At 44.6% G+C, this 23,507-nt stretch overlaps 1 long non-coding RNA gene and 1 pseudogene across 4 annotated transcripts in view; both read left to right on the forward strand.

The window, feature by feature from the left end:
* Positions 1 to 23,507, forward strand: part of LOC109451963 (uncharacterized) — a 388,342-nt gene that overhangs the window by 167,418 nt on the left and 197,417 nt on the right. The gene's annotated exons all lie outside the window — the stretch shown is intronic.
* On the forward strand, positions 3,403 to 16,969 carry LOC141567905 (Y-box-binding protein 1-like; annotated as a pseudogene).

Consider the following 23,507-nt stretch of genomic DNA (forward strand, 5'->3'; position numbering starts at 1 on the left):
TTTGGAGAACAGAGATTTACAAAGAGAAAACACTGTCTGGGCCCTCCCCGCATTGCTTTCCCAGGGCGTCCTTACACTGCACATTTGCTCAGTCAGATGTGACAGCCAAGTTCTCTCCTTGTGTCTCCCACCACCTGGGTTCCTTCCGGGTTGGGGGATGGGTGAGGTGAACTCCCAATGAAGTCTGGGGAGACTGCTTTGCTGGTAGGCTTGCAAGTTTCCTTGGAGGGCCAGGTAGCTGTGGTGAGTTCACATAGCATTCCCATGTTATCTGACCTGCTGTGAGCCGTGACCTGGGCGTGGGTGGTAGACCAGATAACACTGACCCGGTTACAGATGAGGATGGTCACACAACCTTTCTAGACAGCATTCTAGACAATGTCACAAGTGGAATTTCAACCTCTGTCTTTCCATTCAAAGACTGCTATTCTGCGCTATCATTCCGTGAAGTATTGATAATACCTTTTCCCATATGTGCAGAGGCCTTTAAATTTTCCACAGCTTTTATTCACAAAGGCTCTGTGACGCATGCAGTGCTAATGCATATTACATGTCACTCCATCTGAGAACTAGCTGGGGTGAAAATGCCCATTACTTCCCAGGACATGGTCATTATCTCTAAATAGCTTAAATCGATATCTCGGTGGCTTCACAGAGTCAAAATTTCTTTGCAATTTACTTAAAGTTTAATTGATGACTCAGGTTTTCTTTTTTTTTCCTTTAATTAAATTTATTGGGGTGACATGGTTGGTAAAATTACCTAGGTTTCCAGTGTATGTTTCTATAATACTCATACTTCATCTATAAATCCCATTGTGTGTTCACCACCCAAAGTCTAGTCTCCTTCCATCACCATATATTTGACCCCCTTTACCCTCTTCTACCCTCTTTCCCTCTGGTAACCGCCACACTATTGCCTGTGAGTTTTTTTTCGTTTGTTTGTTGCTGTGTTTTATATCCCGTGTATGAGTGAAATCGTATGGTTCTTGTCTTTTTCCGTCTGCCTTATTAATATGAGCAAACTGGAAGGTTGGAATTACTGTTTCCCAAGATGGACAAGACAGTAAGAGGATCAGAGTTAGGGGTTAAAGTCAAGAGTTCTACGGAGTATGTGTGCGTGAGCAGTGGAGGATGGGCTAGCAGTCCAGTATGTCATGCTAAGGAGCTGAGCTTTTTCCTGCAGGTGATGGAGAGACAATGAAGGCTTTCATGGGGGAGAATGATAGCATCAGACTCTAAAACCTGTGAGGGTGAAAGGATAGTTCCAGGCAACAAAGATTAGGAACCTAAAAGGCAAGAGAATATTTCCGGGAGTCCCACAGCTGGGAAAGCCAGCCTCTAGAGTTGTTTTGTGTGCCTCGTAACAATCAATTGTACATATGTTTTCATAACTTTTAAAATTAAGAAGAAAGTGTTACAAAAAAAAAATAAAAAAGTCAAGAGTTTTGCTTTGGGCACGCAAAATCCGAGATGCCTGTTAGACTTCCAAGTGGAGATATCAAACGGTGTTTGCTTCATATTTATTCTTTACACTGCACTTATATGTCATATTTACTCTCCTCTATGTACAAGATACTTTTGGTAAAACCAGCAAAACCTCAGAATGAGAGGCGCAGACCTGGAGATGACTGTAGATAAAGCTTTCAAGAGTTTTGCGCTAAGGCAGAGCAGAAAAATGGGTGGTTAGGTGGAAGGGCGTGTGCGTGTCAAAGGAAGTTTGCTTTGCTTTTAGAGATAGAGGGTATGTTTGTGTACTGTTGGGAATTACTGAGCAGACAGGGAAAGATTGGTGCTGCAGAAGCAAGGGGGGCAAGTTTCTGGAATGATGTCTTTGGATAGGCAAGAAAGATGGGGTGCTAGCACACATGTACAGGAGGGGGCCTTGCCAGGAACTTGGGGAAAGGTACTGCGCAGTAAGAAGGGAAAGGCACAGAATGTATGTGGGCACCAGTGTAGGTAGGTGAGTTGATACGATGAGGAAATTTCCAGAAATTCTATGCTGGTTTCTTCAGTTGTCTCAGTGAAATAAGAGGCGAAGTTACCGCTGACTGTGAAGAGCGGGTAGGAGACAGACGTGAGCGGAGAGTAGAAGGTATGAAATAGTAACTTAGGAAACTAGGGAAATACAGGGACGAGGACAACATACGAGCCAGAGTGAGATTAGTTGTCACGAATGAAAGCAAGACCGCTCAGTGTGCCTGTATTGCTCGCTCACCACGCACTTGGAGTACGCAAAAGAAGCGGAGAGTTGGATTAATAAGATTGGAGGCTTTGCCAGGTGAGGGGAGCACCGTGGAATTGATGGGATATCCAGCGGAGTGATTATAACCCAAGAACCACACGTTAAGGAGGAAAGTCACCCACGTGGGTGTGGGGTGCTGGTGGTTGTGGGGCAGGAAACTCATAGGTGCAGGTCTAGGACTAGAGTTCTCAGCGGGTCCCAGCCCTGTTGGAAACAGGGGTTTAGTGAGATCAGATGGATATATTCAGTGTAGGCTGCATGAAATTAAGATCACAGAGAAAGTGGAAATGCTGCTAAAGAGAAGGTTTATGGTATAACCAAGGTAGGTGATAAGTGAGATGAGGTGGGAGGTAAGCTAATTAAAGAAGAAACAAGCAAAGCACTGAGAGGCCAGGGTTCTGGAAGGATCCTTTATGTACATGTTAAAATAACCAAAGAATGAAGACAGGAGCAGGGTTGGTGTTCAAAATAAAGTTATCAAGAAAAAGGGAGGGTGGTTGAGAGACCTGTAGATTTTTGCTGCAAGTACATTACTGGACCAGCAGTACCACCAGGGAACTGGCTAGAAATGCAGGGTGTCTGGCCTCACCGTCCTTACCCCACGTGGCCCGAAGCAGAATCCAGCATTAACAAGCTCCCCAGGGATTTGTGTGCACATTCAAGTTTGAGAAGCACGGCTGTTCAGGACTCCAGCCCTGAGAAGTACAGCAGGCCCGATGCCTGAGCTTCAAAGCAGCTGAGACTTTCAGGAAGGAGAGAGAATTGTTGCCTGAAGCAACAGTGAGGAACAAGGACACGGGCCCCATGTCCAGAAGCCAAGTTCAAAGGGATGTGGGAGAGTGGGCTGTGGGGATTCGTGGGGATTCGTGTCCCCAGTGGGGAGGGCTGGGTTTCTCTGAGGGCAGGAATAGATGTCGGTATGTAGGAGGTTTTGCTAAGGAGTGACCATGAGTTCCAGAGGGCCTAGTGGAAAGATTTGGGGGTCACGGACAGGAGGGGCCTGGGGTGAGGTTTGGTGACGTATAGGGTTCTGTGGGGATCGAGACCAGGAATGAGAGGGAACCTCTGGTCTTGTGCTTCATGTAGTGACTGAGAGAAATAGGACTAGAAGGCATGACTGGATGAAAGCTGATGCTCGCTTAGGTCACTGTGAGCGCAGCATGGAGGACGTGGGAAGAGCCTTGCTGGGACAAAGTGAAGCTGTGGCCCAGAGCGCAGCCACCTTTGTATGCCTGAGGGACAGTGTTAAGACTAAGGGAAGGTCATGGCCAGACCTGGTCAAAGATCGATGAGAGAAAGAAGAGGGGAGAACTATGGAAATCATGCCAGACCGAGAAGACCTGGGTGCTACTCCTGGCCTTTTCTCTTACTCTATGATCTTGGCTCTATGATCTTACTCTGATCTTGGCTCTATGATCTTACTCTATGATCTTGGCTCTATGATCTTGCTCTATGATCTTGGCTCTATGATCTTGCCAAGGACATTTCACCTCTCTTGGCCTCAGTTTTCTCAACTGTAAAATCATGATAATAAATAAATAATCAAATTGTGATGGTAAAGTTACAATGTAAATATCTTACAGGATCATTCAATAGACACTGACTTTCCATCTCATGCTAGATATGCAAGGTGGTGAAACTAAATCAGTGAATAAGACCCATCCCTTCCCTTCACAGGCTTGATGGAGGACCACTTGGCTTAATGGAGGGAGTGAGATATGTATAGGAACGTGCTTTTTATTGCACTGTGAGGTACAGTAATCAATGAAGGGATGGGGACGAAGTCATGTACAGGCTGGAATTAGTGGAATAAAAACTCCCCAGAAAATCCTCCAGAAAGCATTGGAGAGTTGATTTGTCAATAGACAAAATTATTACTTAAAATCCATTCAAATGATCTGGAAAATTAAAAAAAGAAAACACGAATGCATGGATCTGAGTCCCAGACATTCTGATTGAATTGGTCTGGGGGTGTGTGGAGCCGGACACTGGTTTTTATAAAACCACACGAGATGATTCTATTGAGCATCCAGGATTGAGACCCACGTTGCTTATGATTTGCCCCCTGAAGGGGGAAGAGATTTTGCTCCTGAAGAATGGGATCAGGTTTAACCAAAGGCAGCTCACATGTTCCTGTGTTACCTGGCCTTACAGGTCTGTCCTTGACTCCAGGGCCCCACGTCCCTGCGAGAAGTGGGGATTTCCACTCCACATTTGAATGAAAAGGCAGGTCCTTGAGATTGGGGGTGATGAGACTGCCTGAAGCGCCAGCCTGTTACTCACCACATGCGCAGGACAGATGGAGCGCGTCAGAGCGAGCCTCACAGCAGCTCGGTTGCCAAGGTTGGAAAACGATCAGACTTCATCAGCAGCAGGAAGGGGAAAGGTGTCCTGGGGGGATGAAGTGGTGGAGCCGTGCTCCAGAAGCGGAGCCGGAGGCCTGGAAACCGGCACGGGGAACGTTCGAAGGAGACTGCAGAGCTGGCCAGCAGAGCTGTCTGTCCCTTGGACACGGGAGTCGGAGAACCTTGGCAAACAGAGCCTGAAGGCATGTCTGAGTGATCCCTGTCCTGGCCCTGCCCGCTGCTCCTGCCCTCTCCAGAGGCTGCCCTCCCCCTCTGATGCTTCCCCTGACTCTGTCCCCAGCCTACCTGTGCGCGGCAGCAAGGAGAGCAGCAGGATTGAGTCCAGGAAGCACCAAGATGGCAGCTCACCTGTACGCTCTACCTGGCCCTTCTCCTCTGCTCCCTGTGAACTCAGGTTATAGACCCAGGTGTCTGCCTTGATGACTTTTTGCCTCCAGTTCCCTGCTGGGGATGGAGCCCTGCTCTGAACTCGGCTCTGACACTGTCAGGGAGCGTGGGGGATGACCACTTTGTCTCAGCTGTGACACTCGTCCCACTGGGCCAGTGGCTACACCGACCTGCCTCCCTCAGGATAACACAACTCCTTTGAACTCCGATTATAAAAGGATCTGAGCTCACTGTTACCTGAGGCCCAGAAAACAAAGGTCTGAAATGGGCCTCCTGGAGAGGTCTGGGGCTGTGAGAATGAGGGTTGGCAATAGGTGAACATACTCACTGCATCCCCACTCCTGGCTGCTGGACCCAGCAGCCAGGTGAGTGTCCCCAAGCCCACCCTGTCTGGACCAGATTCCTTGCCCTGTGAGTTGCCGAGGATGTGCCCTACATCTTTCACAGTCTAAGTATGACATGACTCCAGGGTCACGTCATTCCTGCCCGGGCCACCATGCCCAGTGAGCCTCCGAATGCAAATGAAACCATGAAAGGATGCGGTAAACAGCACAGTGCCCTATGCACACAAACTGCTGGTACCAATGGCACACATTTCCTTGTTTACTGTGAACTTTCCGCCTCAGTCCAGCCCTGCTTTGAAATCCATCAACCTGATATCTCAAGTGGGACATGACTCACTGCAAAATGTTCTAAGTGCCATAGCCTGAGCAGGATGCGGACACTGAGTTCCCCTCCCTCGCTGCACACTCTGCCCCCACCTCAGCCCTGCTCTTGGGTCACATTTTTGTTTTCTCATCCCTTCCTATGAGTGAGAAAACTTGGGGGTGATTTTTAAAATCCCTTTTTGCGTCCACATTCATTAGACCGATCGGGCTCACTTCTCCCTCAATTGCCCTTTCTTCCTTTCCTCTGGAGCTCCATTGTAGTGACCAGGGTTCTAGGTCTGGAATTGAAATACACAGCGTTAACAAAATCTTAACTGTGTGATCTCCAGTCAATCTCAAATTGTTTTTTTTTGAAACCGGGTCTTTTCATCTGGAAAATATGTATAGTGTTATTTTACAGGTTGTAATGCACTCAGTACGTGCAATGCAAGACTTATTTGTCTCATAAGCCTTACTCATTGTGGTAAATATCCCTAAACGTGTCAGTACATCGGTATTTCTGCTCTCCACCCCTTCCTGGACACATGGAAGGCTACATTTCTCATCTCCCCTGCACAAGCTGGAATAGGAAGTGGTATGTGGCATTTCTGGACTGAAGCACTTAGGAGCAGGGACAGGAGTCTCCTACTGTGGCCATCATGGAGGCATGTGTGAGATGGAGGCACCACATGGAGGGCAGCTGCCCTGGAGAGCTACCCAGACCCACAGCAGACTTTGCGTGGATGAGAAGAAAAACCTTTATTGTGTTTTGAAACTGAAATTTTTGGTGCTATTTGTTACACAGCATAGACTGGCTTATCCTGATTATTGCACTTCTTGTTGTCACTGTGGCAAAGGTTTTCAGTTCGTTGCAGAGCCCTTTGGTCCCCTGGGGATGCCACAGGAATGCTGTGAGGGAGGAGGGAAGAGGACAAGGGAAAATGAGTGGGCAGGCTCCTCTCCAACCAGAGTTTCACTTTTATCTCATCTATATATTGGGGTTCCCAGGAAGATTACCTTTGAAAGAAAAGCTCGACTTCTAAAAAGTTACTTGGTAAATCACTGCACGATTGCAAGGATTCCCTCTAAGCTCTAATTTCCTATAGCCACTGAAGTTATCTCTTCTGTTCTTGACTTTGTGATCCATGTTTCATCCATGTTCTGATTAGAACCAAGACTTCGACATTTTGCTTTGAAACCCACCCTCATGCCAATAGACTGTCCTCACCTCGTCGGCTCTTCTTGGCCCTGGTTCTTTGGTCCAGTGGTTCTCTGTAATTGGAGGTGGGCTGGAGGTATTTGCAGAGTTTGGGGGCTGGAAGAAGGAAGGTGTGGCGACCAGGGACAGCCAGGAGCTACCCGGGATCAGGACTTTGAGGAGGGAGGTCAGGGAGAATGATGACCTTATGCATGAAGTCATAGGATTTGGGAGTTTATTGTCTTTGGGGAGCAGCGCATTGAACCAATGTACCTGGTGCCATTCCCTGTTCTGCCAGTGACAAGCAGGGCACTGGCATAAGACTTACAATGTTTCTGGGCCCCAGTTTTTTGTATGGAAAGTGAAGGATCAAACTACCTAAGTGTTTTTCAAATTGTGGCCCACCGAACCCTAAGCACCAAGGCCTGCTGAGAGATGGAGGCGGGTACCCCTTCGGCAGGGCTGGACCCCTTACCAAACACAGTCATGCATTTTGTCGCGTGCTGTAGCTGGCGATTCCAGCCTCCCAGCGCTGGCACCTTTCTGGATCTACTGCTGTTCTTGTTCACCTCCTGCTGTTACCCTTCTTGCAAGGAAAGTGTGGGTCTGCCGTTCGTCCCGTGCCCGAGCTCCTCTCTGGACTCCACACTCCTGCTTGGAGATGTGGGCTTGGGAGGGTGGAAGAGAAGGGGTGGGGGTGGCCCTCCATCCATGTGAGGGAATAATCACCAAAGCTGAGCACAGTGGGACACTGGGCATGTGTGTTTTGAGGTGGGGGAGGAAGCGGTGCTTCCCTTCACTCTCGCGACAGCGGTGATGCCATCGTTTGACTCAGAACCAGCCTGTAGCCAAGGCCACCGGCCATTCCAGCAGGATCAAGCCCTCCTTCTCCTCACCCTGCTGCTTCTCACTCACTGACCACCAGCAAATCCTCTGGATGAACAAAGCAGGCAGATGGGGAGGGGAAGGGTGACCTGCACACAGCAAATCGCAGCCCCACCTCCTGATCCAGCTCTCGGCAAATGAATCGTTTCCATCAGAGAACAACCTCCCAATCGAGGCAGAAAATCTGACTGCAGGAAGAAGCTGTGATGAGCGTGCACCTGGAGAACTGAGCACAACCCCACTGCTTGACTGTGTTAACGTTTTTTGCTTTTTTCTGCTTACGGGTCAGGTGTTAGGGCCAGAACCTTCCCCACCTGGCACACAGATGCCACCAGTCAAGACTAGACGATGTCACGGGCTGTCTTAATCCCTGCTGTCAGTCATTGAGATGCCTGGATTGGCTTTATCTCCAATGATTGGGTTGGATACTTGGCGCGATCTAAGTCTTCCTCTGTCTCCACTTGAGTCATTTCATCGAGATGGATGGACTGTTAATGCCACCCCACAAGAGGAACATGGGAAATGCTTCATAAATTTGAACACAATTCAGTATTACAAAATAAATAAGAAAAAATATGGCACTGTCCCATGTCATTGGCAAAAGCATTAGTTGTACTTATGACGTGAAAGTTTTTATTTTGACGTCTCAGTGTTTATACATGCTGTCCAGGACTTAAGTGCCCACATCCATATAGCTCATTCCCCAAAAAGTACCTGATACAAGCCCGCTCTTTCTGTTATATTGATACATTTTACAAATTATCCTACCTCTCAAGAGACTCTGTATCTGCTTTGCGCCTCTGCCTGTCCAGGACTTATTGGCTCTCAACAGTTTTCTTCCCAGTCCTCAAGTTGGGAAAAATAATTAAGCATATTCAAATGGGAATTTTATTGGTGATCTGGACCATTATTATTATCATCCCTAGGAAATCATGGAGCGAAAATAGTTTTGCATTTAGGTGTCCCCTGCCCCCTCCCCCCCAAAAAAACTGTTATCCTTTGTCTCCAGCTGATACACTGTCATGGAGTACGTGTCTCTGAGAAGCTGTCTTTATTATTTTCAGTTTCTTTGGGACGGGTTTGTTCCTTCATCAAGGCTGAAAGCCCACTAGAGACAAACTCTAGGAAGAAGAGTAAATGAAATTCTGGTTGTGAATTCCCATAGTCTCTATGGCAATTCCAGACCTACCCTCTTCCACTTTGGGTAGAAGCCTGGCTGGGGAGTCCCCCCATGGGGTAGCCTGCTTTAGGAGTGGAGCTTTGGGTTTCAAGTCTGAACATAGGTTTCTGCTCCAGCTCTGCTACCCATCGGCTGCATGACCTTGGCCAAGTCAATTAGAAGGACAAAGCATGCACTGAGTGTCTTTCATGGGCTCAGCACTGGGCCGAGTGCTGACAACGCACAATAACCTAATCCTTAGGGCAAATGAATATTTCTCTATCTTACAGGAAAGGAAATGCAGGCTTAGAGAACTTCCGTAGGTGACTCAAAGACACGTGACTGGTCAATGGTGGAGCTGGTTTGGGACCCAGGATCAGTGTGTCTCCAAAGACCACACCTCTGCACCACCTTCTTCTTAGCCTGGGCTAATTACTCTGTAAAATGAGTTCATTGGTTACTCTCCAAGGTGCTCCGAGCTCCAATGATCTATGATCAAAGTTGAATTCTGACAGCGCAGGAGTTCAGTACATAGCACAGTAATTCAATTGAGATCATATCGAATCCTGGTCCTTTTTCTGACCAGGACTTTCCATTCATAAAGGCTGGTTCCTACCTCCCACCTGCTATCTCATCCTAATTTCTCATCATTCCTCTTTCCTTTGTCCCAGAAAGTTTTGCTCTTGTCTCCCATGACGTGCTTATTTGCATCTTACCCTTTCTCAAAAGCCTCTTTCTTTTCCTCCACCTACCTGTTTTTTTTTTTCCTCCTCCAAAATATCCCGAGGCAAAACTCACCTTTCTTTTTTTCCAGACTTATTTCACTTTCACCTGGAAGCTTTCCTGGTTAAAGAAATTATTTGAATGGGTTTTGGAAAAGTCATTTCACTCTGTGTTTCATTTTCATTTGTAAGATGAAGAATGCTGCATTCAGTAGGCCCCCAGCCCCTTCCAGTGCTGACGTTCTGTGATTACAATAAATCTGATCTCTTTCTTTTCCCTGGATTCCCTCAGCTACTGTGGACGTTTTTTCATATTAGGTTGATTTGCAGTTTCTACCATGCTGCTTTGTTTTCATTCTTCAGTTTTTGCCAGGTGCAACATTCAGGTGGTTCTATCTAGACTATAAGCTCTTAGACAGGAGGGACCATATGACTTCCTTCTCTTGTCCCCTCCACTCCTATCCTAGGGCCACAGCACAAATCCATGGACTCAGGGGTTATCAAACAATGCCATCAACTGTCAGACAGATGACAGATGGCATGTCCCATCCAGAGTCTTGTCTTTTTGGTGTCTCTGCCATGTTTCTACCACTCAGCTTTTTTAAAGCAGAGCTTTAGTTATGCATGGGTCTGAGAATTAGATCTTAGCTGTTGGTTTTTCTGTGATTAGTTCTACTGACATACTGGCTGAATCTGCATCTATGCCCTTAATTGGGAAGAGTGATTTAGAGAGCTCCGTCTCTAATGTCCTCTGGATTTCAGGAGTGAAATTTGGGTCTTCTTGGTTGATGGAATACATAACTTGTGGATTCATCAGGGAGTTGTCAGCACCGTTATGTTCAGATTGAAGTGTTACTCTAAATGCTGCTGTCTGCACGGTCTGGTGTTTGTATTGTGGTGATAGAAGGCAAGATTTCTTTATTCAATTCATGCATACAAAAATCATTTTATTGAGCACTTACTATGTGTCAGAAACGGGGGGTGAAAAGAGAAGTAAAACCTGGTTCTTGGCCTTAAGAACTCCTTGGCCTAGTAAGGAAATTGGTATTAAAACAGTTACTGTAATGCGGTGAGACACCGTGTCATAAAGGTGTAATAAAAGGTCCGGAGGGACTAGGAGTTGGTTATAACCAGGGGGCACCATGGAAAATGCCACAGAGGAAGTGAATTTAGGGCTAAGCCCTATTAAATTTTGGCAGCAAAAGGGCAGAGGACATTCCAGACAGAAGGAACAGCCTGCACAGAGACATGGGGATGGGAGTATGGGGTGAAGGGACTGGTGAAAATAAGATTAAAAATGTAGGCAAGGGCCAGATAATGAAATGTCCGACAGAGGAGGCTGTAGGCCAGGGGCTCTCAAATTTTACTGAGCTGAAGGCTTATCTGGGGAGCTGGTTGAATACTTAGATGTCTGGGGCCCACTGATTTGATTCCAGGGGGAAGTGGGGTTCAAAAGTCTATATTATAAGCCAGGTTTCTGGGTAGACAATCTGCTGATCACCTTGGCGACCTTGCTATGTCACACATGGCAATGGGAAATACCAGAGAGTGACATCACCATATTGGGGCTTTAGAAAGACAAGTCTAACAAAGTATGGCGGGAAGAAAGGCTCCGTGTTGGGTGGTCCGTGAGCATTTCATTGTGATGGTTCACCTGAGAAATTCCCAACACCTGACCTATGGCAGCAGAGGAGGTCATGCAGGGACGTGACAGGATGTAGGAAATGAATGGACGTTGGGGAGAGGGAGGAATCACAGGTGCCTCCAGGAGTTCTCACAGGTGTAATTAGGATCTGGTGGTGCCCTTCATAGAAAGTAAACTGCATTTGAGGGAGAAGGTGAAAAGTTTGGTGTGGGACTTACTGCGTTTTGGTGTTTGTGGAGTCTACAAATAGACTTAATTAGGTGTCTGGATCTGCATTGGGGAATTAGAAGTATGTTGAGATGATGGTCGGAGCTGTGGGGTTCCGTGAGATCACACTAGAAGAGACACCAGAGGAGGCCAAAGACCGTGCCTTTTAAAGACAGGCAGAAGGGCGAGGCCTATCACCAAGCCTGTAAAAGCAGGTGAGTGGAGGCCGACATTAACGAGAGGGGAAAATGTTATCAAGGGCTTTCTCAGTATCGGGCTGGGACGGAGGCACAGTTTGCCCCCTAGAGGCAAAGAGGGACATTGCAGTAAAGCGAACCAGATGTTCAGCAAGTCAAGGGGTTAAGTTCACACCTGGGTGAGTGCTAATTGAGTGTGTAACATAATGGGGGTGTTGTGTGTGTGTATGTGTGTGTGTGTGTACATGTGCACCTGGGTCTATGTGTGGCTATGAAATACGTGTTCGTTTATGCAATGCACATCAAACAGGAGCCTTCTACGTGCCAGACATCTGCCAATCCCATGAGCAAGGTAGAGGAATGGCAACCACAGTGTAGAGAACACCCAGGGGTCAAGAGTCAAAGAGCAAGGGAAAGTGAGCGCCAGGAGCCACGGGGCAGGCAGTGACCTGGAGGAATCCCAGAGTGTGGGGGGTCGGGGCGGCACTGCTATGCATTGGCAGGCCGGGTGAAAGTGAACAGGAGGAGACTAATGGGAGAGGACAACATGCCAAATGCCATGGAGGGATTAAAAAGCCTGCGAAGTGGCCTGGAGATTGACATTTGGAAGGTCACCAGTGACCTTTCACAGGGTGTTCTCACTGGCGCCCAACTGAAGAGTGAATGGCATGTGAAAAAGGAACGAGAGGTCGTGATTCTGGAGTTGGGAGCGGGGACAAGGGAAGGTTAGGTGGTTTTGCCCACTAAGCTTAATGGTACAAACTGAGGACTTCAAAAGATTTCTTTCGGACAACTTGTATTTCAAAAAGTAGTCTTTTTGCTAAGAGTTTCTTAAAACGTAAAAGTACTATAACATGCGGTTCTACAATATTTAGTTTCCTTTTTTTAATATTCTTTAAATTTATTTTTTATTTTATTCTTATTTAGTTTTTATTTCTTTCTTTTTAGTATTTATTTTAAGTAGCTTCTTATCCTGTCGGTTGTTAATACTTGCTTCTCCAGGAATTTTAGGCCTTCGTCAATACACCAAGTAAATATTCTAACATAGAAAATAAAATTGTCCTTTGTGGTTGTTTAAAAAAAAAAAAATTCATCTTCTGTTAACTTACTCAGGTGTGTGAGTGTGTGTGTGTATGTGTGTGTCTGTGAGTGTGTGTGTGTGCATATACTCATGCAGGCACATATGTAGAGGTGGAATGCATGCTCATTTAATCAACTCACACATTTCATATTCTGTATCTCAGGCAGTGTAGGTGCTACTGTATACCAATGAGCAGGAAAGACATGGTGGAGCTAGTGGTTACAGAAAAATCTGTATGTGAGCCGCCAGATTCTTTTGTGTTGTCCTGGCAAGGGAAGAGAGCTAATCGGGAAAATGGGGTAACGGAATGGACCATGAGATCGAAAGTTTCAGACACATCTGTTCCTACTTACGGAGGATCTTATGCAGGGATGTGCTGGTAAATTCGTTCTCTGCGGTTGCAGGAGGAAGCCCTGATGTATAGCATGTGCCAATTACCATGGTGTAAATACTCTCACCATGGTTGAGTTCAAACTACCAATGTACCGTTGAATGTGGAGTTGGGGGAGGAGCTGTGCACGGTCAGCCCTTGTAAGCCAGTACGACCCGGCTCCAACACACGCCACTGACCTTTATGCAGGTAGAGAAATAATAATAATAATAGTAATAATGATAATAATAATGCATTTATTTATTTATGGAGCTGTTTGTGGTTCATCGGGAACTTTCATATATTTTTCTTTACCTTGAGTGTGATGTTAGAGGATGTGATTTGAAGACTATGGAAAATCTCTTTGGCCAGCCAAAGACCTTAAATTACCACCAAGGACACGCTCTTTGGTTTAACATTCATGAACAGAGACCATGTCTTTGAAGGAAAAGAATACAGGGTATATGCATGTTCGTAATGCAGGAGGAGGCAAGAAAGACCGTGATTGTTGAGTATCCCTGGAGAGAGGAGATCTGAAAGAGGCCACAGAGAAGGAGGGTTGGTTAGCCAAGTAAGGAAAATGTTCAAAAGAGACTCTAAGGATATTAAAGATATAATTTTTCCTACTCTGTTTCCCTGAAAATAAGACCTAGCCGGACAATCAGCTCTAATGCGTCTTTTGGAGCAAAAATTAATATAAGATCTGATCTTATATATAATGTAAGACCTGGTCTTATAGTGAAATAAGACCAGGTCTTATATTAATTTTTGCTCCAAAAGATGCATTAGAGCTGATTGTCCGGCTAGGTCTTATTTCTGGGGAAACACGGTACTTCATAATTTTGCTTAGGGCCTGGCTTACTCTTAGACAATAGATCTTGCCAAATATAGTTCATGGTCCATTATCCATTCTAATGGAGGAAAGTTGGACAACATAATTCAAAACAACAGATAACCTTGAAAGGTATATACAATTGGATTTACAGAGGATGTAATCTCCTCTGTTTCTTATAATATCCTTTGTTTCTTAATATCTTTACCATCTTGTGATTGGTTTACCTGTTCTCCCTCTGGAACTTATCCTATTCATGACAAGTCATATAATAGAGAACTGAGCAAAGACACATGATTACTAGCAATCTAGATATGTTTTTGTATTTGTGTGGATTTGGGGTAGTTATGCCTCCTTATAAGCAATTTAATAAAGTTTTATTTAACAGTGACTTCTAATTAAAGAATGAAAAAACTCTCGTCCTAGAAAATGAAAATACTTTTTTTTCCGAGAAAAACATATTTAATGCATTTGGCCATAAGCTTTAAAGGGTACGGTACTATACTTCAACTACTGCTGACTCCAGAAGAAATCGATATCTAGCCACTGGCGGTTGTGGGCTGTTATCACTTGGTGACAGTTGATATATTGGTGGCCGGCAATGAGGACAATGGTGGGTGTGCATCCTATCAATTTTTAGAGCATATTTTATCTGTCCAAGTGTTAGTGGCTCAGTGTTCCATTTGTCATTTGTGCCCTTGAAAGTAAGAGTTGATAAATGACAATAACTTTCAGCCCACCAAGCCACAGGCTCATCTCCATCCCATAGTTCAGCCTCAGTTTAGGGGGAGAAAAAGAAAATTTCTACTCTCTAGTGGGAAGTTGGGGATATTGGGACAGAGGTTGCTGTTTTGATGGCTGCAAACTCCTACACTGAAGTGTGTTTCCTTTTGTTGTCATGAATGGAAAACATTTTTTTTTTTTTTATCCTTAGCTCTGTGGCCCCAGCTTCCTCCAATCCAATTAGTGACCAACTTTGGCATTTTCTCATCAGGGTCTTTTGCTTGTTTCCTCTTGTCAGTGTTTTACTGCCTCCACTCTATTCCAGGATTTTATGATCTCACCCAGGGATAAACACAGCACCCTCCAAATGGTAACGACCACAACAGCAACGCCTAGCAATGTCTGGGTCGTGTTTCACAGTTGGCTAAGGACTTTCACTCACTTGTCTCATTTCATCTCTATAGCCGTCCTGTAAGAAGGGAAACTGAGGCTCAGAGGGCTAAGTGATGAGCCCAGGCTTACAGCATTAGCAAATGGTGGTGAACTTTTCAATTAGGAGCATTGTCCCCCACCAAGACTCTTCCAGACCGTCCCGATTCTCTTAGCCTCTCCGTGTTTTTATCTAACTTATACACAGTTGCTGGGACAAACGCCTGTAGACTCTTCCACTTCCTGTAAGAACCTTTCCTAGCAGATCCAGCCTAACCCCCTTTGCCTCTTTCCTCAGAATCCCCTGACCACTCAGGTGTGCTCTAAATAACCCTTGGCCACGGTTTCCTCCTACACTAGAGATCACACTCCTCTCGCCCTGTTAAATGTAGGACCAATGAAAATCCCTGCACCTTTTTCATGAGAACTTATGCATTTCTTGGTCATGTGACAGTAGGTGCTGACAATATTGAGAAGAAAATTACCTATCAGAAAAATGCTGGAATCTCTCCTTATGAACATCCTTGCTTCTTCTAGCTTTGTGATAAAAATCCTTCAAAGCTTATATGAAATGCCATTTTTTTCCCCATGGGCTATTTTTCTGATTCTCTGATCAAACACAGTCTCCACCTTTTGGCTTTTTATTATTTGTTCTGTAGCAATTATTTTTATTATTTGCCTCATGCCACCTACGAACCCGTGTAATCCTTGGGGTCAGTAACAACAAAGAATATCACAAATAAGCAATGCTCAGTCATATGTGTTGAATTCAATTGAAATTAATTAGTTTGAAGGCACCCCAAGTACCATAGAAGCCCCTTTAAAAGCCAGTGCAATTTCTATCAGAATTTTTGTTTAATGAAAAAAGGTAGAGGCAGACCCCAGAGACCCCTGAGAGGACCCACTGCCACCGCTGGCCTAATTACTATCACTCACCATCAATCACTGCAACCCTGGCAGCGGGCAGACACCAGCCCGGCACCGTGGACAGCAGCTCGGGGTGGGGTCCAGGGCAGACTCACATCTGTGGCACCCGCCAATGGGAGCGAGAAAGTCACCGTAAGACAAGAACGTCACCACACAAAGATTTTAAGAGCAGTAAAATGGTTCAGTGTAAGGAATAGATATGGTTTCATCAACAGGAACGACACGAATGAAAATGCATTTGTGTACCAGACTGCCATACAGGAGAATAATCCTGGAAGGATCTTCTCAGTGCAGGAGCAGGTGGAGAGAAGGTGGAGTTTGGTGTTGTTGAAGGGGAAAAGGGTGTGGAGACAGCAAATGTTACAGGCCCTGGTGGAGTCCCAGGGCAAGGCAGGAAATACATATACAGCAGACGTGACCCTTAGAGACAGACGCTACCCACAGCGCAGGGGTCCTCCATACAGACTGACCACAGCAGAACTGGTCCACCAGCAGAATGACCAGACTAGCGAGAGTGGGGAAAAGAATGAGGGATCGAAGAGGGCTCCCAAAGGCCAGACCCAGCCATGCCCAGGCCACTGTGCCACCTTCCTGCATGCGGAGACGCTGTGTCTGCCACCACCGTATTCCAGCCTTGCTGTGTGTGCAGGAAGGAAGGATGGAGGTGCTGACAGCCAGGGTGCAGAGGACAAGGGACACGGTGACACAGAGTGTGATCGGGGTTACAGACCAGGTTCCGCAGGGGCCCAACTCCTCGAAGACAGCCTGGAAATGACCGCAGTGAAGCCGATAAGGAAACGAAGGAGAGGACTTCCAAGGTCAGCAGCCGCCTGAGTGTTTGTACCACCCCAACTTCAATTACTGGTGCAGACGCCCAGGAAACCCAAACCCACACGGCGGCAAAGAGACAGAAGCAGCGCATCCATCCTGTGTGCAGGGTGTTGCCAAGTAAAGACCGGCTCACCACCTCTCCTGTCATCCAGCCTCGTTATCCAACAAGGAGACATGAACATGAAATTCCTGCAGTGAGAAATGAACAGGAGAGTGGAGCTGAAGACCTTAAGTGCTTACCTTTTGCATAGCTAGACCTGCTGCATTATCTATGCATTGTGCGGTTTTAACTTTATTTTTAATTTTTATTTTTTTAACCTGAAGATGTCTCTTTTTGGTAATGTGAAGTGTGTGTGTGTGTGTGTGTGTGTGTGTGTGTGTGTGTGTGTGTGTTTAAAGCCTGGTTTTTCTCAATATATCTTTAAAGGTTTTAAAATTGTTTCATATCTGGTCAAGTTGAGATTTTTTTAAGAACCTCGTTTTTAAGTTGTAATAGAAATTTACAGCGTGATTTGTTTTAAACCTGCAAACTGCACGCACCTGTTAATAAAGGTCTTAAATAAGTTTTTTAAAAAATGGATTAACACAGACAATCATAAAAAACACACGAAGCTATATGTACATCATGAACCATTTTACTTAATCCCCACATTCATTTGCCCAGTTTTTGCATGTCAAGCCAAGGACTCTTCTTCGAGTATGTTTTTACTGATTTGAGTTCCTGCTTTTCTTTCGTGCATTAATCATGCCTGTAATGAAAAAATGTAAATTTTCCAATTTCATTTTTTTTTCCAATGTGGAAGGAGAACTTCCCCTGGTAGCACAATCTGAGTTTAGTAACTATCTATTAAAAATGTCCCCAGTCTATAATAATTGTCGCTAATAATTGAAATGCATTGTCCAATACAGCAGTCACTTGCCACGGTGGTTACTGAACACTTGAAATGTGGCTCCTGTAAGATGTGCCAAGTAGGAAATGCACATCGGATTTCCAAGAGCGAGTACCAACAAAGTACCTAAAATAGCTCAATAATTTTATATGATTACAGGTGAAATGATTGAGTTAAGTCATATATATTAAAATGACTGGGTTAAATAAAATATATTAAAATGTTTTTTTTACTCTTGCAGTGTGACTACTAGAAAATGTAAAATTCCGTATGTGGTTTGCATCGTATTTCGATGGGATAGCACTTCTTTAGAGCCTCATGTGTACCGATTCTATGGAAACACATAATGTCACTTTCATAGAAGCACTATTCCTCCCTTTTTGACTCATAGGAACGTACTTAATATGCTATTAATTACATGATTAAAGGAGTAAGAACAACTGTCACAACCAGGTCTGAGAGCAAACACACCTGAGTTTTGGCATGCTCACTTTTCAACTCGTGGGAGCAGAAATCCATGAACAATTTAGAATTACCCCCGGTGCCTTTAGGTGCTATGGTCCCCATCAGTGTAGTGAGCAGAGCAGAACGTGGGTGTGATGTATTTCACGAAGCACTGAAGATACGTAAAGAGCTTCTACTGACCTCCGCGTGGAGATGTTCCCTTTTTGATATACTGTTTTAAAATGACGTTATTACAACTCTATTTTCCATTAACTTCCCTGACACCCTCAGAATTGTACACTTGAGAAATGAAATTCAGGAATAGCCTCATTACGTTGAGAACAGATTTATTTCATTTTGAGAAAACGGAAGGTCCCACCGAGTGAATAGTGGCTGTCTCAGAGAAAATGGCTACTACATACAGCTAAGGTGTTTGCAGTAAGAGCTGGTCCATCTCCTGCCAGCAAGTGAGCAGGCTTGGTAGCAAGTCCCTATGCTGTTGGGGGTTTGGTTTGCTCTCAAGTTGCAAGGGTAGGGAAAGAGGCGTTCGCTCTCCTGGCGAGGAATTTGCTCGTGGTCAGGATCTGGTCTGCAGTATAAAGTCATCTCTCAACCCTGTTAGTCCATCATGATCTGCGGGGGTTATGATGAAGTGCTCACTTCCATATAAAAAGACAGCTGTCCTCACCCACAGCCTCGTCTGTCTAGAAGGGGTAAATAGTTTGCCAGTTATGTTATGTCTCTAAGGCATGTGAGAGAGGATTGTGGAATCTGCTTTCGCCTCCCAGCTGTGACCAGGGCAAGTACCATGAATTATCTTCTCTGTGCAGGGGTGGTGGTGGTGGTGTGGGGGGCAGATGGATTGGGTGGGGAAGATGGAGAACACAAGGGTTCATAGACACGCATCCATTCCTACCTCCCCGACGTCTGACAGCTCGTCCGTGTGGTCGAGGGCCTGTGCATAAAATCTGTGCATAAAGCAATGCGGTTCTAGGGTGTTAAGAGCCTGGCATGTGAAAACAAACCTGAGCTCGCCAGCCACAGGAGTAGAGGCAAGACAGTTGCAATTTCTTCCACAGTCCTCTCCAACAGAACTTTCTTTCTGAGTATCCAGTGCTGTGGGAGTGGGGCATTTAAACCGGGATGAGGTGAGTGTCATGCAGATCTAACTAACCCCGATCTAAGCAAATGGCAGGGCTGGACCACACGACTCATTCAGGCCACTAAACTTAACAGCGTGAGGAGCACGCACCGAAAGTTGATTTCAGAAAAAGCACATTTGTTCGGACACGCTTTCTGTGGAGCACGGCTGGTTTGCTTGCCAAGGACAACGAAGAAAATATGAATCGGAAGAGAAAGCATAAATGGAGCTGTCCTTTGTCCGACTCTGTTTTGTAGTAACAAATGAAGCAAGCGTAGTGGATTTCCACGGTATCCATTATTGTATAGTTGTTCCCTCCGTAGGGTCCCTCCAGATGGGTGTGGGAGACACGAGGCTGCAGACTGGCGGACGCTGTGCCGAGGGGACGATACAGGTCATCAGGGCCCTGCAGACATGAGAAACCAAGTTCTCTGCCGTGACCTCTCCCTCAGCCTCCTCAGAATTGAGCTGTGTTCTCTGGAGAGCCAGGGGAACCCACCTCTCTTCGCACTCCAACTCTGGCCCTATTGTTTGGGAATCTGAGGCTGCTATTGCAGCAATGTCTTGGTTTTATGGGGCTCACCTGAAAGCTGGCCCTGATTTTTCCATGATTTGTGGGTGGAAACTTAAAAACATGAGGGCAGGCCATGATGGAGTTTAGCCTGTGAGAACCATAGTCTGTGAGTGGACATGTTTTTTTTGGGGGGGCTATAAGAAGAAGAGTGACAGAGAAAAATGAAATCTCATAGAAGAATCAGTGAAACCTTAAGAAGGAAGTGATATTCAATATTGAAACAAACTGTTCTCCTCAATGTTAAGTGTGTGAGCAGTATCTTGTTTCTCCATCTCAAACCTGAGAAAGGGGAGGCAAATATGTCTACATTGCTAGTTATACATATAGAGGGTCTTATCTGTGTAAAACTTAAAGACGTAATTCTCAAACTGTGGCCAAATGAAATGCTAAGACTACTGGGTAGAGGCATGTTACAAATGGTCAAATGAATAATGTACATGAAAGTACATTGCACACATTTACGAACTATGGCTTCTGATAGTTACTACTGTCCTCATGATTTTTCAGTGGCTATAGAATTTCAGGCAGTATTTCTAGTCCCATTCTGTCCACTTTATTCTTTAAGGTCACCACCTAAGGCCATCCTGATGAGGGAAAGGGTGGGGGAGGGGAGGAGGATATAGCATTCTAAGAGATTGTCCCAAAAGGGTTACTGATGATTTGGCTTCTCCCTCATATACTGTGTGTTTCCTGTGCTCAACCTACAGCGTGCGCTCTATCAGGAGACCTCAGAGCAATTGCTTATCGTGATTCTTAATAATAGTTCCAGTGGTAGCTTTTATTATTACTATTGCAACCATTTATTGTCCTCCAAGACTGGCTAAGCTCTTTCTTTCTTTCTTTCTTTCTTTCTTTCTTTCTTTCTTTCTTTCTTTCTTTCTTTCTTTCTTTCTTTCTTTCGAGGTTTGTGAAAATTTTATTTTGACAGTATTTGGGTAGCAAACAATTCAAGTAAATCAATAAATTGGTAATTAAAAAAAGTCAGATAGGCAGAACAGTCCTTAAAACATCAAAATTAATACTTATTAACTATAAATGTAAATAAGAGCATGAACTCCACATCAGTTGACAGAGTTTCAGTTGTAATTCATGGTTTTTAAGTGTTTGACCCTCCCTGTGTCATTTTATCTTCACCATTAATTCAAAAAGGCATCGCCTTTTGCTGTGTGTAGGCTCTATTAGATACGATACACTGCTGATAATTACTAGCATTTTCTACTGGTCTTTGTCAATATAAACATTTTATACCAAAATTATTTTATATCAAAATAAACACTTTCTATACAAAATTTTATTTAATTCAGTCCTACAACAGCTCAAATCGCGGATACGTTTATTTAGGTGTGGAGACCAAAGGTTAGAGATGTAAGACAATTTGCCCAAGGTCATCGAGCTTGGAAACAATGGCAATCGGATTTTAATTTGCTTTGACATTAAAACTACGGGGAACAGTTTTTCTGTTTTAAACCAGTAATAAATAAAACCAGTCAAATCTAAAGGCCGATTTATAACCAGATTTCTTCTTGGCCTTGTACTGCTGAGAGAAAGTGCTGACTCTTCAGTGTGGGAAGCGCATTTGAAGTGCAAAACAGGAGACAATCTTGATGCCAGGCGTTGTCTCCTCCTGTTTGCTTTCCTCCTATAATGGCCCAGAGCTCAGATTTATTAATCACCCATTGTGTGCCAGGTGCTGCAGTCCCTTCCCTTGATGGAAAGTGCTAGCTTTACAGTTGACAAAGCATACTTGCTAAACATAAATCCCCCGCTGAACCCTGGATCCAACTCAGCGTTAAGCAGAAGAGTAGGAGGCTGGGCTCAGAAAGCTATGACCCAGACTTACAAAGAGGGAGGAAAGGACTCAAATGAGATCTTCTGCTCCTGTCTGAGGTCTGACGCTATTTCTTCTTGCTCCTTCATGAAGGATGCACAGAGTTCACTCCTACCTCTTTGCCCATTCCATCTTCACCCACAGAAAACTTACATTTATTTTTCCTAGTGCTTTCTGATAGCTCTTTCGAATTGAGTTCCTCTGTATAAATAGGGTTGGTTTGAACTGCCTAACTTTGTCGCTAATGAACGCAGACTTTATTTTTTCTTAAAAAGTACTGTCCAATTAGACAGCCTGGACTGTGCTTTTCTCTTTCTCTTTCAATCTCTCTATAGGCACTCACATTGCTTAAAACTGTTTAATTAATTGCCTGCCTGAGTATAGTCTTCATCCAGTTTTCTTTCCCTTTTAGACTTAGTCTCTAAAATGGTCATCAAGAAACTACTTAACATCTCAAGGGAGACTGACTTCCTGTGTGCTGCCCGTTTTGGTACCTGTCTTATCTTCTACTCCATTGACGACCGTTATCTCCCTCAATTTGTGTCGCACTTTGCTGGCTTCATCCTAGGTCTTATTTTAAAAGGTTGTTCTCCATTAAATCTCTTCTTTGTATTTTTCATTATGGAAAATTTCAAACATATGCAAAAGTAGGCAGAATACCACAATGTAGCCAATATACCCAGCTTCAAAAATGATCCTTACATGCACTGTCTTCCTTCATTTCTGCTCCCACCCATTCGCCACCAACAGGATGGTTTTGAAGTAAATCCTAAACACCTTATCATTTCATCCGTGAATACTATGTGTGCATCTCTAGAAAATGACCATTTTAAAGAGCTTAACCACAATATTAGTACCACCCGTAAGTAAATCAGTAGTCATTCTTTTATATAATTACATATCCATTCATTGTTCACTTGACTGGACATCTTTTACGTTGTTTTAGTTTGTTTATCTGAATTAGATTCCAAAAAGCTTCCAACTGTGTCATTGGTGGATGTATCTCTTTAAAAGTCTTTTATTTTATAGATTTTTATTTTCCCTCCTCACTTTTTTTCTTGTGGTCAATATTAAAGAAACTGGCTGTTTTCGTTTTAGAGCTTCCATAATGGATTAGATTCTGCAGAAATCACTTCTAGTTTGACAGGTGTTCTCAGATTGGCTCACCATACTTTCTGCTTTCCAGTGAGCGCTGTGGGTGCTTTTGAGTTCTGTTTCCGGGGCTGTATCAAGCCCCATTCCCTTTCCTCCACTTCCTCTTGCATAAGTGCTAACATTTTGAGGGTTTTAGAACTATCAGTGGTTTTTCTCCACATCAATTTTATTTAAGGACCTGTGGGGATACCTTCTTGCTTTGTTGTAGCAGTTTTTAAATGAATCGTGTAGTTTGCTGTTCTATAATAGTTGCTCCTGACTGACCCAGATTGAACATTTTAATAACAAAGCATAATAATAAAACCCATTCAGATTTAGGTGAGATGCTGCCACTTCACCGAGTGCCTTGATTTCTTTTTGTCACTACTCAGAGTGTTAAAAAAGTATCTGTTAGCATGCACCGAAAGCAAACTGATCGTGTTTTTCTCATGATCAGGAGCTGTTTTCTCATGTGTTCTGTGCTGTTTTCTCATGTTTTCTGGTGGATGACTTCTCGCAAGTAGCCCAGCAGTCAGTAGCTCAGACGTATATGCATGCATGCATGTCTGTATTTAAGAAACCTGTGCCGATATTGGCCATAGATTTTTCTGAATTTTAAGAGGCTGAGCTTTTGTTCGGTAAGATGGT

This window comes from Rhinolophus sinicus, linkage group LG12, assembly GCF_036562045.2.
Source record: "Rhinolophus sinicus isolate RSC01 linkage group LG12, ASM3656204v1, whole genome shotgun sequence".
NCBI classification, from domain to species: domain Eukaryota; kingdom Metazoa; phylum Chordata; class Mammalia; order Chiroptera; family Rhinolophidae; genus Rhinolophus; species Rhinolophus sinicus.